The 13,772-nt window shown below is 52.9% G+C and overlaps 1 protein-coding gene across 1 annotated transcript in view; it reads left to right on the forward strand.

Moving 5' to 3' along the window:
- RTN4RL1 (reticulon 4 receptor like 1) overlaps nucleotides 1–13,772 on the forward strand; it is a 67,373-nt gene that overhangs the window by 45,881 nt on the left and 7,720 nt on the right. The window lies entirely within an intron of this gene.

Consider the following 13,772-nt stretch of genomic DNA (forward strand, 5'->3'; position numbering starts at 1 on the left):
CCACATGTGGGTAGCAGCTCGTGCCCTGGACAGCTCTAGACCACACACTAGGCATAGACATTTGAGACTTCAGCATTCTCTGCTCAGATGGCCCCAGCCTGCTTCCAGGGCCTCTTTCCCATTTAGGACTTTTCAGGGCAGATTGCACCAGAAATTTGAGGGGTGGGAAGGGCCAAGAGCCTGTCTTGCCTCCGAGGAGGGTGAATTCCTCATGGACTTGCTTTCCATCTCAGCTCAAAATCCACTCTGACCCTTAGAGGCAAGAGTGAGGAGAACTATGGGGCACTGAAGGACAGAGGAGGCCAGGAACAGCCCAGGGGCAGCAGCGGGCCCTTGGGATGGTGGGAGGCTGGAATCTGGGAGAGGTAGCCTGGACAGGCTGACTGGCAGAGGGGAGAGGGAGTGGGGGTATTGAAGTCCACAGACAGGTTAATGCCTCCTTCCTGCCTTGCACACAATTGAATTTGCCCTCCTGAGCCTCCTGGCTTTGGGGAAGGGCCTCTCCTCCTGGGAGCTCGGCTGGACTCCCAGAGCCACAGGGCCTGGGTCAGCCAGGCCTGATTCGATCAGGAGAAATGAAAGACACAGGGCTCACAGACAGCGCAGTACCTAGAGGGGCCGGTAGCTTAGTCCCGAAAGGTAAGGCCAGTGAAGAAGGCCCATGTGGGGGCTGTGGGTCCATCCTAGCTCTGCCTCCTTCCTGGGAGGCCCCCCATCCCCCGCAGCTGACAATTATCTATACTATACCTCATCATGCTTTCTCGCCTTCCCATCTCTCTCTCTCTCTCTTTTTAAAAAATATTTATTTTTAAGGAATCTCTACACTCCGCATGGGGCTCAGACTCACAACCCCGAGATTAAGCGTCACATGCTCTCCTGACTGAGCCAGTGCTTTCCATCTCTCTTAAAGGTGGTCGCAGGCCAACTCAAAAATCAGAAAACTTGGAACAAGCCTGTTTTCCTTTGTGTCCATGGGGATGTGCAACACATGCTGAAACTAGGGTGAGAGAAACAAATGAAAAAGACTCTGTGCTTTCTCTCCTGCCAGTCCCTTACATCTTGTATGAAAACCAGTGCCCTGCCATACACTCTGTCCTCTCTGCGGGAGGCTGGGGGACAATCAGGGGACACATCGCAAACTAGAGAAGACACCACACTGGACCTGCTCTCTCGTGCCTCCAGGCCTTTGACCGTGCAGTTCCTTCCCACCAGAACATCATCCCCCTTCCCCCTTGAATGCCCTTGGAGGCTGCCTTCCCGCTGGGACTCCACTCCAGGCAGCTGCTTGCTTTCTACCTCCTCCATGTTTCCATAGTATCGTAGACGCTCCATCCCAGTGCTGGGAACGCACTTGTTCATTCAATCCACAAGTCATCGCCCAGCGAGCCAGCGCCTCTTGGGTGCCTGGCACCGTCCTGGAAGCTGCGGACATCCTAGGGAATAAGCAGACAAGGGGGAAGACAATAAACATGTAAACAAATAATTAAGCAAGATACTCGCAGTGAGTGTTCAGTGCTAAGAGGGAAATAGAGCAGGGTACTTATGTAATCAAGAGGGACTGGGGCTGGTAGGGACAGCTGCTTTAGACAGAGAGGCGATGCTCCAGCTGAGGCCTGAATGCTAAGAAGGAGGTGGTCTTGCGAGGGCCGGGGGCAGAGTGTTCAGTCAGGAACAGTCGGTGCGAAAACTCGCAGACAGACAACGTTGTATCACTCCGTTTATATGAAATACCCAGCATGGGTAAATCCACAGAGACGGAAAGCAGATTAATGGTTGCCAGGGGCAGGCGGGGAGGAAGAATGGGGAATGACTGCTAATGGGTATGGGATTTCTCTTTGGGATGATGCAAATGTTCTAGAACTCGATAGTGGTGATGTTTGCTCAACATTGTGAATGTACTAAATGCCACAGAATTGTACGCTTTAAAATGGTGAAAATGGTACATTTTAGGTTATGTGTCTTTTACCATTAAAACAGCAAAACAAAAGCCTGAGCTTGCTGTGGTCTAGGAACAGGAAGGCTAGTGCAACCAGGGATGGGGGGAATGGTGCGGGGCGGAGCTGGAGAGGTGGTGGGGGGCCCGTCAGGAGGACACTGGGGGTTGGTAGGGAGTTTGCATTCTGTTTGGTGCAATGGAAAGCCACTGGGAGATTTCAAGCAGGAAAGTAACCCGATAGCTCTTACTGTTTTCGAAGATCCTTGTGGCTGTGGTGTGGGCTGTGGGTGGTGATGGAACTGAAGCAAAGGCAGGGAGACCAGTTAGTGAGACCACTGCAGCGGTCCAGGGGAGGGAGGATGGCGGCTTGGGATGGGGTGCCTGCAGTGGGGGCAGAGTGATGTGGACAGAATTTGGAATCTATTTAAAGAGTAGAGCCCACGGGACTTGATGGATTAAAGGGAAAGAGAACAGGGGAAGAGGAAGCATATGGAATGATGTCTACATCTTCACTTTGAGCAACCAAAAGGATGGAGTTGTCAGTTACTAAGATGGGGAAGCCTGTGTGCAAGAAACACCTTTAGGGCATGTCGAGTGGGGCTGCGGGTCAGATCTCCAGGTGGCAATGCCAGGTGGGCCGGTCTGGAGTTTGGGAATGAGACACACATCTGGTCTTCCGCCCCGGGGAGATTGTACTGAAAACCTGAGCTCCCCCGATAGATACTCGGGATAGGTGGGGCTGCAAAAGACGGAAGGTCCGAGTGCTGAGCCCTGGGGAATCGGGATGTGCAGAGATCAGAGGAGGAATGGCCGGCAGAGCAGACCAAGAAGAGCAACCAGCCAGGTAGGAGGAAAAAGGGCAGAGCCCTGTCTCTGAAGTCAGGAGAAGGAAGTGTTTCCCAAAGGAAGGGCCAGCTGTGTCCAGTGCTGCTAAGAGGGTGAGTGGATGAGGGAGTGACAACAAAGTCACTATTGGATTTGACAGTATGAATGCAGGCCAGCCTGTCTGGCGCACCTGAGCTCATGGCTCATAGTTGGCGCTTCTTAAAGGTCGGAGGACTCGAGACAATGATGCTGTGCAGCGGGCAACATAGACTGCGCAGAGCCTAGGGTTTGAGCAAGAAACCAGGTTGCACAGGGAAGTGGCTGAGGGGCTGTGACCACCCAACAGCCATCGCTGAGGGGAGGCTGGGGGAGGCTGCGGGAGGCTGGTGGAGGCTGGGGGAGGCTGCAGGAGCCCAAAGCAGCCCAGGATTGCAGTTCACCCACCGGCACATTTTCAAAGGGCCTTCCCTCTGCTGCTTTTCCCTTTTTCCTCTCAGGAGAGGTGATTCATATTTCAATACATTCCACCTGAAAAAGGATCAGATTTTGAGCAGGTGGTAAGTCAGTACATGGAAATTTGATATATTTTGACTAATGCAGTTTGAAATTTGAAAACTGCAGACAGTTTTATTCAAGATCCATTTTTATACCAACTCATTATTGGGGGGGAAAAGGCAAGATTTCAGGTTTCCGGGGGAGGACGTGTGAACCCAAGCCTGTCACCACCAAGCCCCGTTAAGCAGGCTTGACCTGGCCGTCTGGCCAGCACGCCTCCTGCTGCTCCCATTCCTGCCGGAAACGCTTTCTTTAGCAACCGCTTTCAAGTGTCCCCCTGGGGTTACTAGTCCAATTTAATCTGACCTTCAGCCCCACCTCTGTCGCACCAACTCCAGCAAATCCCTGGGGCTGGCACTTAAGACAAGTTTTGTGATGCAGACAATGGTATTACACAGAATTTCCACTTCCTTCCCCAGCCGCCTTGTCCATTTCCCCAGCCTCATGAGTGTGAGGCACCAGGAGAGAAAATAAATAAGACAGGGGCAGGAATGAAGTTATTGGCAAGGGAGTAAGACACAGTTTGTGGAAGGTAGGGGAGCTGCCTGTTGGGGGGCTCACGGGGGAGGGCCTGTGAGAGAGCTCTCTCAAAAGAGAGGTGTAGGGGCACCTGGATGGTGCAGTCATTTAAGTGCCCGACTCTTGATTTTGGTTCAGGTCATGATCTCAGGGTGATGGGATCGAGCCTTGTACCAGGCTCCGTGCTCACCGGGGCGTCTGCTTCTCCCTCTCCCTCTGTCGCTCCCCCTGCTCATGCTCTCTCTCCCTCCCTCTCTCTCTCTCAAATAAACAAACAAACAAACAAACAAACAAATAAATCTTTTTTAAAAAAGAGAGAGGGGTCTTGGTTTGAATCCTGGCTCCACCATCTTGGGTGAATCCCCACCTTTTATTGAGCCTTATTTTTCTCAACCGTAAAATGGGGATATTAATACTTTCATAATAATTTTTTTTGGAACATTCAATGAGTGTATGTGATACCTCCGGCTATGGATGGGTCTGACACACGGGAGGGATTCAACACACATTCATCACCTTTGCTTCCCTGCCCCAGAGATCTCTCCATATGAGGCACACAGCCCTTGTCTCTTCTGAGTAGCTCAGTCTAGTTGGGAAGGCAAACGGGGAAGAGTGGGGTCTCTGAAAGTCCCTATGACCGGTGATCTGGGTACAGAACTTAAGGCTCTGTGAGCTAAACTTTCTGGAAGGTGATTTGTCATCTTGCATCGAGGGGACCTTGACTCAATGAATCTGATTTAGGGAAAGGCCAAGAAATTCGGACAAAGCTTTATGCACAAAGATGTTCGTTCCAATGTTGTGTAGTTTAGCTGACTCTTTTTTTTTTAAGATTTTATTTATTTATTTGAGAGAGAGAGACAGAGAGCATGAGCAGGGAGGAGAGGGAGACGCAGGCTCCCTGCTGAGCGGGGAGCCCCACGTGGGGCTCGATTCCAGGACCCTGAGATCATGACCTGAGCCCAAGACAGATGCTTAACCCACTGAGCCACCCAGGCTCCCCGCTGACTCTTGAAAGAATCAATAAGAGGGGCTCCTGGGTGGCTCAGTCGTTAAGCGTCTGCCTTCGGCTCAGGTCATGATCCCAGGGTCCTGGAATCGAGCCCCGCGTCGGGCTCCCTGCTCCACGGGAAGCCTGCTTCTCCCTCTCCCACTCCCCCTGCTTGTGTTCCCTCTCTCGCTGCGTCTCTCTCTGTCAAATAAATAAAATTTAAAAAAAAAAAAAGAATCAATAAGAACATTCACATGGCAATAAACCAAATGTATGATGTCAGGTATGCAGTGACATTCCCCTCTCCTTAGTCCCTGAGCTTCTAGTAGTCCTCCCAGGAGGCAACTAATATTACCAATTTTGTCATGATAATCTGTAAGAGTGAAAAATGAGAAACAATCGAAATATTCCACAGATAAACAAATTATGGGCTGTCCATACAGAAGGATACTCTGCAGTCTCCGCACCATTACCACACCGTTCTTCTGTTACTTAACTGTGTGTTTCCTCTGGCCCAGGCCCTCCGCATAGGCTGTTCCCTCTGCCCAGAACCCCACCTCCCCACCCTCCCAATGGAGTTCTCAATCTTCAAACTCTCCCAACCTTCCCACTCCCACTGCCAAGGGGGAGCCCCCACATTCCTCATAGCTACTTGGATCTCTCTCTACGGGCTCCTCTTTTCAGGGTGTGATTATATATGGATGTGACCGTTTGATGACTATCTGTTTCCGACTGTACTCTCCTGGGGGGTGGGGTCACTGTGCATGCCGAGCCGCCTCACCGTAGAGCCTCACAGAGGAAGGCACCTGGAGGGCTGCTGAATGGATGAATGGTCTAAGTTAAGCAGAAGACACAGGATACAGAGCTCATATACAGCACAATCCCAATTTTATTGCTTTAAATAAAATTTTTATTTAAATTTATATATCCCTACATAAATGAAGGAAGTACAGAGAGAAAGCACAGCAAGGCACTGCCAATGGTTGTCAAGGGTAATGGGATTGTGATGGCTTTTCTTCCTTTTCACTTCTCTACTTTCCATGTTTTCCACAATTGGCAAGTATGATTTTAGAATTAAAATAAATGATGAAGAGTGGCTTTAAAGAAAAACCTTCTGGGGGAGCATAGGGTTTGGGGCCCACACGGAGAAAGCCCGTGCCACTTCTGCCTGGGTCAGAGCTCCCAGGCCTGTGGTCAGAGGCTGGAATGTGTTGCTGACTGGCTGGCTGGCTGGCTGGCTGGAGGTGGGGCCCTGGAGAAAGCACAGGGCTCGAGACAGCAGGGAGGAGGAGGCCAGTAAAGGCCTGGGGCCTGAGATTCCTAGACTCTGCAAGATGTCTTTTTTTTCCTCCATGATTTATTTCCTTTGTTAAATATTAAATGCATGCATCAAAATATAGTATGTTTAAGGTATAGAGAATAATAAAACTAACATTCCCCGAGTCCATTGCTCAGATTAAGACACTGAACACCACAAATACATTTGAAGCATTCCCTGCAGGGCTCTTAAGTGGCCAGTCAGGACTCTGCTGATGATGGGTCAGAAGAAAAAGTCCTTTGAGGCAAGGCCCAAAATGCCTCGTAAACTCATTTATCCTCTTAGGCATGAGATACCTGGTGGCCTCTGGCTGCTAAAACTTATTGTATATCTACACCTACCCACAATAAGTCTGCCTCAGCTAAGGAAAGCACCTGGTTTCTTCGCTTTGGGCTCGAATTACATCAGCTAAATCATCCGTTCATTCCTTCACTTTCCAGACATGTATGGATGAGCTTTGTGCACCAACTGGGCACCCCAGCAGTTCCGCACCCCTGGTGTTGGAGGCAGGTGACTTTAAGAGAGTCATGAGTGCTTGGAGAGGAGGCAGCACGGAGGAGGGTGGGGGGTCTAACCCAGAGGGAAGGGTCTGGGGAGGCTTCCTGGGACAGGTCCCGTCTGAGCCAAGTCATGCGAGTAGTAAGTTAGGCTTCTTTGGTTGTAAGCAAGAGAAATCTAGTCTGACTGACTAAGCAAAAGAGGAACTCACTGGAAGGTGTGTTTGGGGCTGTAATTAAAAACCCAAATCAGGAATGCCTGGGTGGTTCAGTTGGTTAAGTGTCCGCCTTCAGCTCAGGTCATGATCCCAGCGTCCTGGGATCAAGTCTCATAGGGGGCTCCTTGCTCAGCAGGAAGTCTGCTTCTCCCTCTGCCTGCTGCTCCCCCGCTTGTGCTCACTCTCATAAATAAATAAAATCTTTTTTAAAAAATGAAACTTAAAAAAAAAACAACAACACCCAAATCACAATGGCTATAACGAGAATTATTATGTCCTATAAGAAGTTTGGAGATCCCAGGACTGGTTGACTCCTTGGCTTAATAAGGTCATTATGATCCAGGTCCTCGCCATCTTTTCACTCTGCAGTCTTTGGTAAACTGGCTTTGGCGTTTAGGCCTTTAGGTCTCCTCATGGCCGAAAGATGGTGCGTGGGCACCAGGCATTTGATTCTCACCCAACCACCCTCAGAGGCAGGAAGAGAGAACATCCCTTCCTTGTGTCCCTTTTCCAAAAGAAGGAAGAGCATTGCCCCGCCCCCAAGTCCTTCAGTTGACTTTCTTTGTGTCTCATTGGTCAGAATGGAGTCACATGCTCCTATCTAAACCAATCACTGACAATGGAGTAGATTAATAGAGACTGGCTCCCGCCCACTCCTGGGGAAGGAGTTTAGCTCCTCTAGGGCGTCCGGCTACCCGGTAGCTGAATGAAATCTGGATCTTGATAGCCAAGAAGGGGAGGTGTTAGGTGGGCCGCTGCAGAAAGCAAATGGGACCCAAAGAAGAAGCTGAACAACCCCAGGTCTGGGTAGGGCAAGAACCAGGGTGGCTCTGGGGGTCTTGGTGGAAAGAACCATTAGGCGGTGTCCTCAGGATGGCCCCACCAGGGTGATGCAGCTCAAGCCGTGCTCAGCTGGAGGGACCTCACATCAGTGAGGATTCTTACTTGCAAGCAACAGACACACCAGCCTTGACTAATTTAAATAAAAAGCAGATCTATTTACAGGTAACCCACAGAATCTCCCAAAGGGTTGGGGGCTCCACAGACAGGAGCGATGCCCCAAACAAAGACAAAGGGACTTCCAGTTCGTACCTCCAATGTTCCTGTCACAGTCACCGCCCACAGTGGCTCTGCCACCATCCTTGTAAGCATTGCTCCCAGCTTAATTGCACCATTAAGTCCTAGTTCAAAGTCTGGGTTTCGGGCCTTGCCCAGTCTTCCAGGAAGGATGAGAAAGTGAGGGCTTGACCTTTTCAGCTTCCACAGGGAGGGAAGGACTCATGTACCTAAATTGGGAGATCTCCCAAATACAGGAAGAGGGTTTAGCAGCTGGGTGGCCGAGAGGAGTGACACGTGTCCACAACACACTCTCCTGGAGGCATCTGGGGAAGACTGTGAGCTCGTGGAAGCCAGGAACTGGGTCTTTTGTCCCCAGAGCCCTCCTGGCACAGTGTCCGGCCCAGAGGAAGGGGAGGGGCGAATGTCTGCTGAGCGAATGCAGCTCCGTGAGCAGGGGAGTGACGCAGCAGACGTCATCAGAGGGGCCGGGGAGCCCCAGCAGTCCAGCGGCGGTGAGGAGGACCTGGGCAGGGGCCTGGCGGGCAGTGGGCGCTGGAAACCTGTGTTTGCAAACGTGCAAACGTCTCATGTGACTAGGGTAGTTTGATTTCCCACCAAATGGAAGGCCTGCTTCATTCTGTCTTCTTTCTCTTCAAACTCCTGCCCTCCTCCCTACCTTTGCTCCCAGCTAATGACCCCCTTTTACTTCAGGGAGACGAGAAGGCTGGGGGGGGCAACTCTGTCATCTTGTCATTCACACAGACCTGCGTCCCTCCCCTGGCTGCGGGAGGGGGTTCTTTCCGCGCTCTGGGCCTCTGGTCCTTTGGCCCTCCCACTCCTGCTGCTTCGGCTTCTTTCTCTCCCTCCTCCCAAATCACACCCACAAGCGTGCAAACAAGCTCTAGTTTCTTCCAGCTTTAAAAAGCAGACGACCTCCCAGGACTCCACGCCTCTCCAGGCGCTGCCCTATGTCTCTGCCCCCTTCACAGCCAAGTTTCTGAATGAGTGGCCTCTGGGTGCTCACAGACACTGCTCCCGGACACCAGCACCCCAGGATTCTTCCCTGGCCGGGTGGGGCTGGGCTGCGCCACGTGACTGACTCTGACCCATGACACACGAGCAGGAGTGCTGCTTGAAACAAAATCCCATGGTGACCATGGCCTCTGTCCTCTCTGTTGTGAGACAGCCAGGGTTCTGGGTGGAGGATGTGTTCTCCACCCAGATCCCTGAGCAAGAAACAAGCCTCTGTTGTGAGCCACCGAGACCCTGGGGCCGCTGGTTACATTCGCATGCCCTAACGTGTCCTGGCTGACCCAGTGCTGTCTCCCCATTCACTCTTCCTCCCCCTCTAGAATGCATTCTGCCCCCCTCTTTCTCCCGGAAATGAACTTTCTGGCATCACCAGTTACCTCCATGTTGCCAAAACAACTGCACTTCATCCTCACGGAACTCTCCCAGCCCTCATCATGGCGGAGTCCACCTTCCTTCTTGAAACACTCTTGGCTTCCGTCACACCAGGCACCATGGTTTTCCTTTGACATCGCTGGCTGTTCCTTCTCCTTTACATTCCAGAATTGTGTTGCGGGAGGCCTTGATCCTGGCTCCCCTCTCTTGACAGGTGAACTCGTCCTTTCCCACAGATTTAAATACCATCTCTACGCCCGTGACTCCCAAGTGTGCCTCTCACCTCCAGTTTGGTGTATCCACCTGCCACCAGTTAAACAGCCCTGTAAGGCTCCACAGACTTCGTGTGTCCTAAATGGAGCTCTTGTTGGCCCCTGAGCCTGCTTTCCCAGGCTCCTCCAGTCTCACTGTACCCTCATCCTCCGGAGCCACCCCATGTCCCTCCCAACCTCTATCCCTCACACTGGTCCACTTCTATGTCCTGCCAAGTCTACATCCTAAACATTTCTCATTCTGTCCACTGCTCTCTGACTCCATGGCCCTGTGCCTCCTTTTGCCCCCACCCCCCCATCTATGCTCCAGTAGCAGTCTCTCAAATCCCATCATATTGCTCCCACTTCAGGCTCTTCCATGGCTGCTCACCATACCCAGAATTAGATCCAAACTCGTCCACTGAGGCTTTCAAGTCCCTACAAAGCCCGCCTCCTGCCTTTCTGACTGCATCTCCTGCCCTGCCCTGCCCTTCTTCCCTCATCTATACTAAGTTTGGTCCTGTCCCAGGGCCTTTGCACCTGCTATTCCCTCTGTTCTTTGGCTCCTTCTTTTCCTTTGGGTTTCAACTCAGGTGTCGCTGCTCAGGGAGGCCCTTCATGAGCACACAAACTAATGTCAGTCCCCCCATTTGTCTCAGTCTTTTTTTTTTTAAGATTTTATTTATTTATTTGACACAGAGAGAGAGAGAGCACAAGCAGGGGGAGTGGCAGGCAGAGGGAGAGGGAGAAACAGCCTCCCCACTGAGCAAGGAGCCCGATGTGGGGCTCGATCCCAGGACCCCAGGATCATGACCTGAGCCAAAGGCAGTCGCTTAACCCACTGAGCCACCCAGGCGCCCTCTCAGTTGGTTTTTTTTTTTTTTCTTTTAAAGGTTTTATTTATTTATTTGAGAGACAGAGAGAGAATGAGAGAGAAAGAGAGCACGAGTGGGGAGGAGAGGAAGCAGGCTTCCCGTGAGCGGGGCGCCCGATGTGGGGCCTGATCCCAGGACCCTGGGATCATAACCTGAGCCGAAGGCAGACGCTCAACGGACTAAACAACCCAGGTGCCCCCGTTTGTCTCAGTCTTAACCCCCTTGTTGTGTTCCCAGTGTCTACCGCCGTTTGTCAGTTTGGTCTTGTCTGGTCCTTTGGCTTAATCATCTCCCTGCTGGAACGTGTAGTCCCCGTGAGCGAAGGAGCTGGATCCTGCTGTTGCAGCACCAAGCACAGAGTGAACTTGGGCATGAATGAAGGAGTCAGGGGACAGGTTCAGAATGGGGTGACCAGGTGACCGATACCCCAGGTGTGAGTTCTGAATGCCTTTTGCGGACAAGGAAAGAGTGCTGTTCCAGGAACTAGGAACAAGGGCTCCTGAAAGAGAGTTCTGCACCTGCTTCTCACAGGCTGCGTCCTATCTCCTGTTTTCTGTCAGCCAATGCCAGGGCCGTCGGGATTTGGTAGATCCCCACCCCTACTCTCTCTCCCTCACAACCCCTCAGCGACCCCCAGGCAGGCAGTAGATGCTTGCCCCTGGGGACTGTCCCGTGCCCACAGGGGTTCACCTGCCCCATCAAACACACCTAAGATACCATTCCAGTTTCAGTGAGCCTGTCTGGGTACAGGTGGGTCCACAGTTTACTGTGGTTCTGGGGAAGGGACAGTAGGCTCCAGGGTTTGGAGGGAGGAGGAAGGATGCAGAGCCTTCTCAAAACCTCCTGGGAAGGACTGGATCTCAGAAGCCCACAGCCATCAGCCTTGGGCTGCCACAGCCCAGATTCTGGGGCCCCCAAACCGAGGAGCAAATTTGCGTAACATGGAACACATTTTATGAGCCCCAGAGGGGCTTCCCGAGGTGAAGGAAGGGGCATTCTGCAGAGAGCTGGCAACTCCAGATGGAGATGGATGGACTGGGAGGAAGGGCAAAGCAGAGAGGTCAAGACCCCATCCCCACCTGCGGTGTCCTGGGGGCAGCCAAGGCCTGGCAGGGAAGTAACTTGAACCTGGGTCTGAGCCCTGACTCAGTGTCTGATCTGTCAGGTCCCTCTGCCAGGCCTCTGGGGTCTGGGAGCACCAGAGTAGGGTGGGGTGAAAGCCAGGGTACACTGGGGTTGGGGAGAGCACTGAGGGGGTGAGCAGCAGCTCCTTTGATAACAGTACCGGTAACACAGTCATCACCCTTGGCAATGCCTAAGGCAGCTGCTCAGCCTCCCAGTTCCTGGACTAAAAAACTGAGGCCTTGGAGGTTTAGTGACCTGCCCAGGTTGCCTAGCTGAAATGTGCTCCCAGTGGGGCTGGTCCCAAAGCCAGGCAGTACCAGGCTATAGAGCTGCTCACGCCAGCCTCCCGCATCCCACCCCCCAGAGGGCACCCCGCAGCGAGGAGGTGGCAGACACGGCTAGGCAAAGCCAGGGAGCCTGAGGTTGCTCCAGTGAGGCCCCCTGAGAGCTCGGCAGCCCAGTTAGCACAGCATCCCGGCCAGGCCTGTGCAGGGGCTTCGCCATGGCAGGTAAAAGCCAAGGACTGTTCCAGTAAGGGGCCACCTGTTTCCCAGCTGAGAGTGACCCTGGAGAAGGTACGTAATTGAGCATGTTGGGAGGAGAGCAGGAGCTAAAGGCAAAGCCAGAGTGAGTGCCGAGATAAGACAGGGATATCACAGACCCAGGCCCCCTCTCTGGGCTGGAGTTCGGGGATGCTGCAGGAGAAAAAGGCCCAGGCTGCCAGCCCCCTTGGTGGCCTCCAGAGACAAACATGAGCTTGCACACACATGTGCCCGTACTCAGATACTGCATACACATGCATACGTGGCCATGTATACATACATGGCTAAACACACAGTAGCACACACATGCACAGAGATGTACTCAGACCCATGCGCACACACGTACACATGCGCACACACAGGCTCCGCATAGGCCGGGCCTGCCTCCTGGGCTGCAGACAGTAGACCTAAGGTGTGGGTGTCTAGAGAACACTCATGCTTCGTGCCTGCCTGTGTGTCCCATCCCCTTTCTGGGCCCAGAGAGTTTGGTTTTTGGAAGGATGGCACAGTGTTGGCCTCAGATAGGGTGACTGACTTGTCCTGGTTTGTTTGGGACTTACTGGTTTTAGCCCCGAAAGTCCCAAGTCCTGGGAAAGCCCCGAGTCCCAGGCAAAGCTGTGTTGGTCGCCTGCCCTTTGGACAGGCCTGGTATGTAACTTCCCTTGCAGAGCTCTCCCCACCATCTGTCCCCCTATGATGGCCCAGGGGCCCTCGAGAAAGAGCCATGGCCGAGGATGCTCTTACCAGGGGCCTTGGTACTAACAAGAACTGCTATGTTTATTGAGCACCTGCTATGTTCCAGGCACCGCTCTAGGCTCCAGCGGCTCAGCGGGGAATGCACCAGACAAAAGCACTGTCCTCATGGAGTTGACACTCAGTGGGAGGGGACAGAAAAGGAACAAGATAAATAAATAAATGAAATAATTTATTAGAAGAGGATGACTATTAAGGGGAAAAGTAAAACAGGGATGGGCTCCTTCCCTATTTTAAAATAGGCTGCTCGGGAAGGCCTGGCTGAGAAGGTGATCCTGGGAGAGACCTGAACGCTGGGCCCTGCAGGTATCCTGGGCAGTGCTCCAGGAGGAGGGAGCAGCCAAAGGCTGGAGGCAGGACACACCCAGCATGTGAAAAACAGCAAAAGGAGGCTGGGCGAGGGAGGAGAGGCTGTGGCCAGGGCCCCAGTAAAGATTGGAGGGTCTTACTGAGCATGATGGGGCCAAGGAGGGTTTGAGCAGAGGGGTCACGTGCTCTGACTCAGACTTGTGCTGCTGTGTTAGCCGACACGTAGGGGCAAGGGCGGGAGCCCGGGGACCCCTCGGGAGACTGTGGCAATAGGCCAGGTGAGAGATGATGGGGGCCCAGGCTGGGCTGGTGGCCGGGAGACATGGGTGGATTCCGGGTACATTGTGAAGGTGAGCGCACAGGACTCCCAGCAGATTGGGTATGAGGTGAGAGAGGAGTTGGCATGACTCTGAGGTTCTTGCCTGAGCTGCCAGAATGAAGGTGCTGCCTTCACCTGAAGCGGAGAAGATGCGAAGATGCTTGTGGAGGAGGCCGGGGGGTGAAGGAGCCGCAGCTCACCTTTGGACAGACTGCATTTGAGGGATGGAGATCTAGAGGGTAAGTGGGTCACAGGCATCTGCAGCGGGGGGGGGGGGGG

This window comes from Callorhinus ursinus, unplaced genomic scaffold (assembly GCF_003265705.2).
Source record: "Callorhinus ursinus isolate GAN/ISIS: 27379988/994484 unplaced genomic scaffold, GSC_fseal_2.0 scaffold34, whole genome shotgun sequence".
Classification (NCBI taxonomy): Eukaryota; Metazoa; Chordata; class Mammalia; order Carnivora; family Otariidae; genus Callorhinus; species Callorhinus ursinus.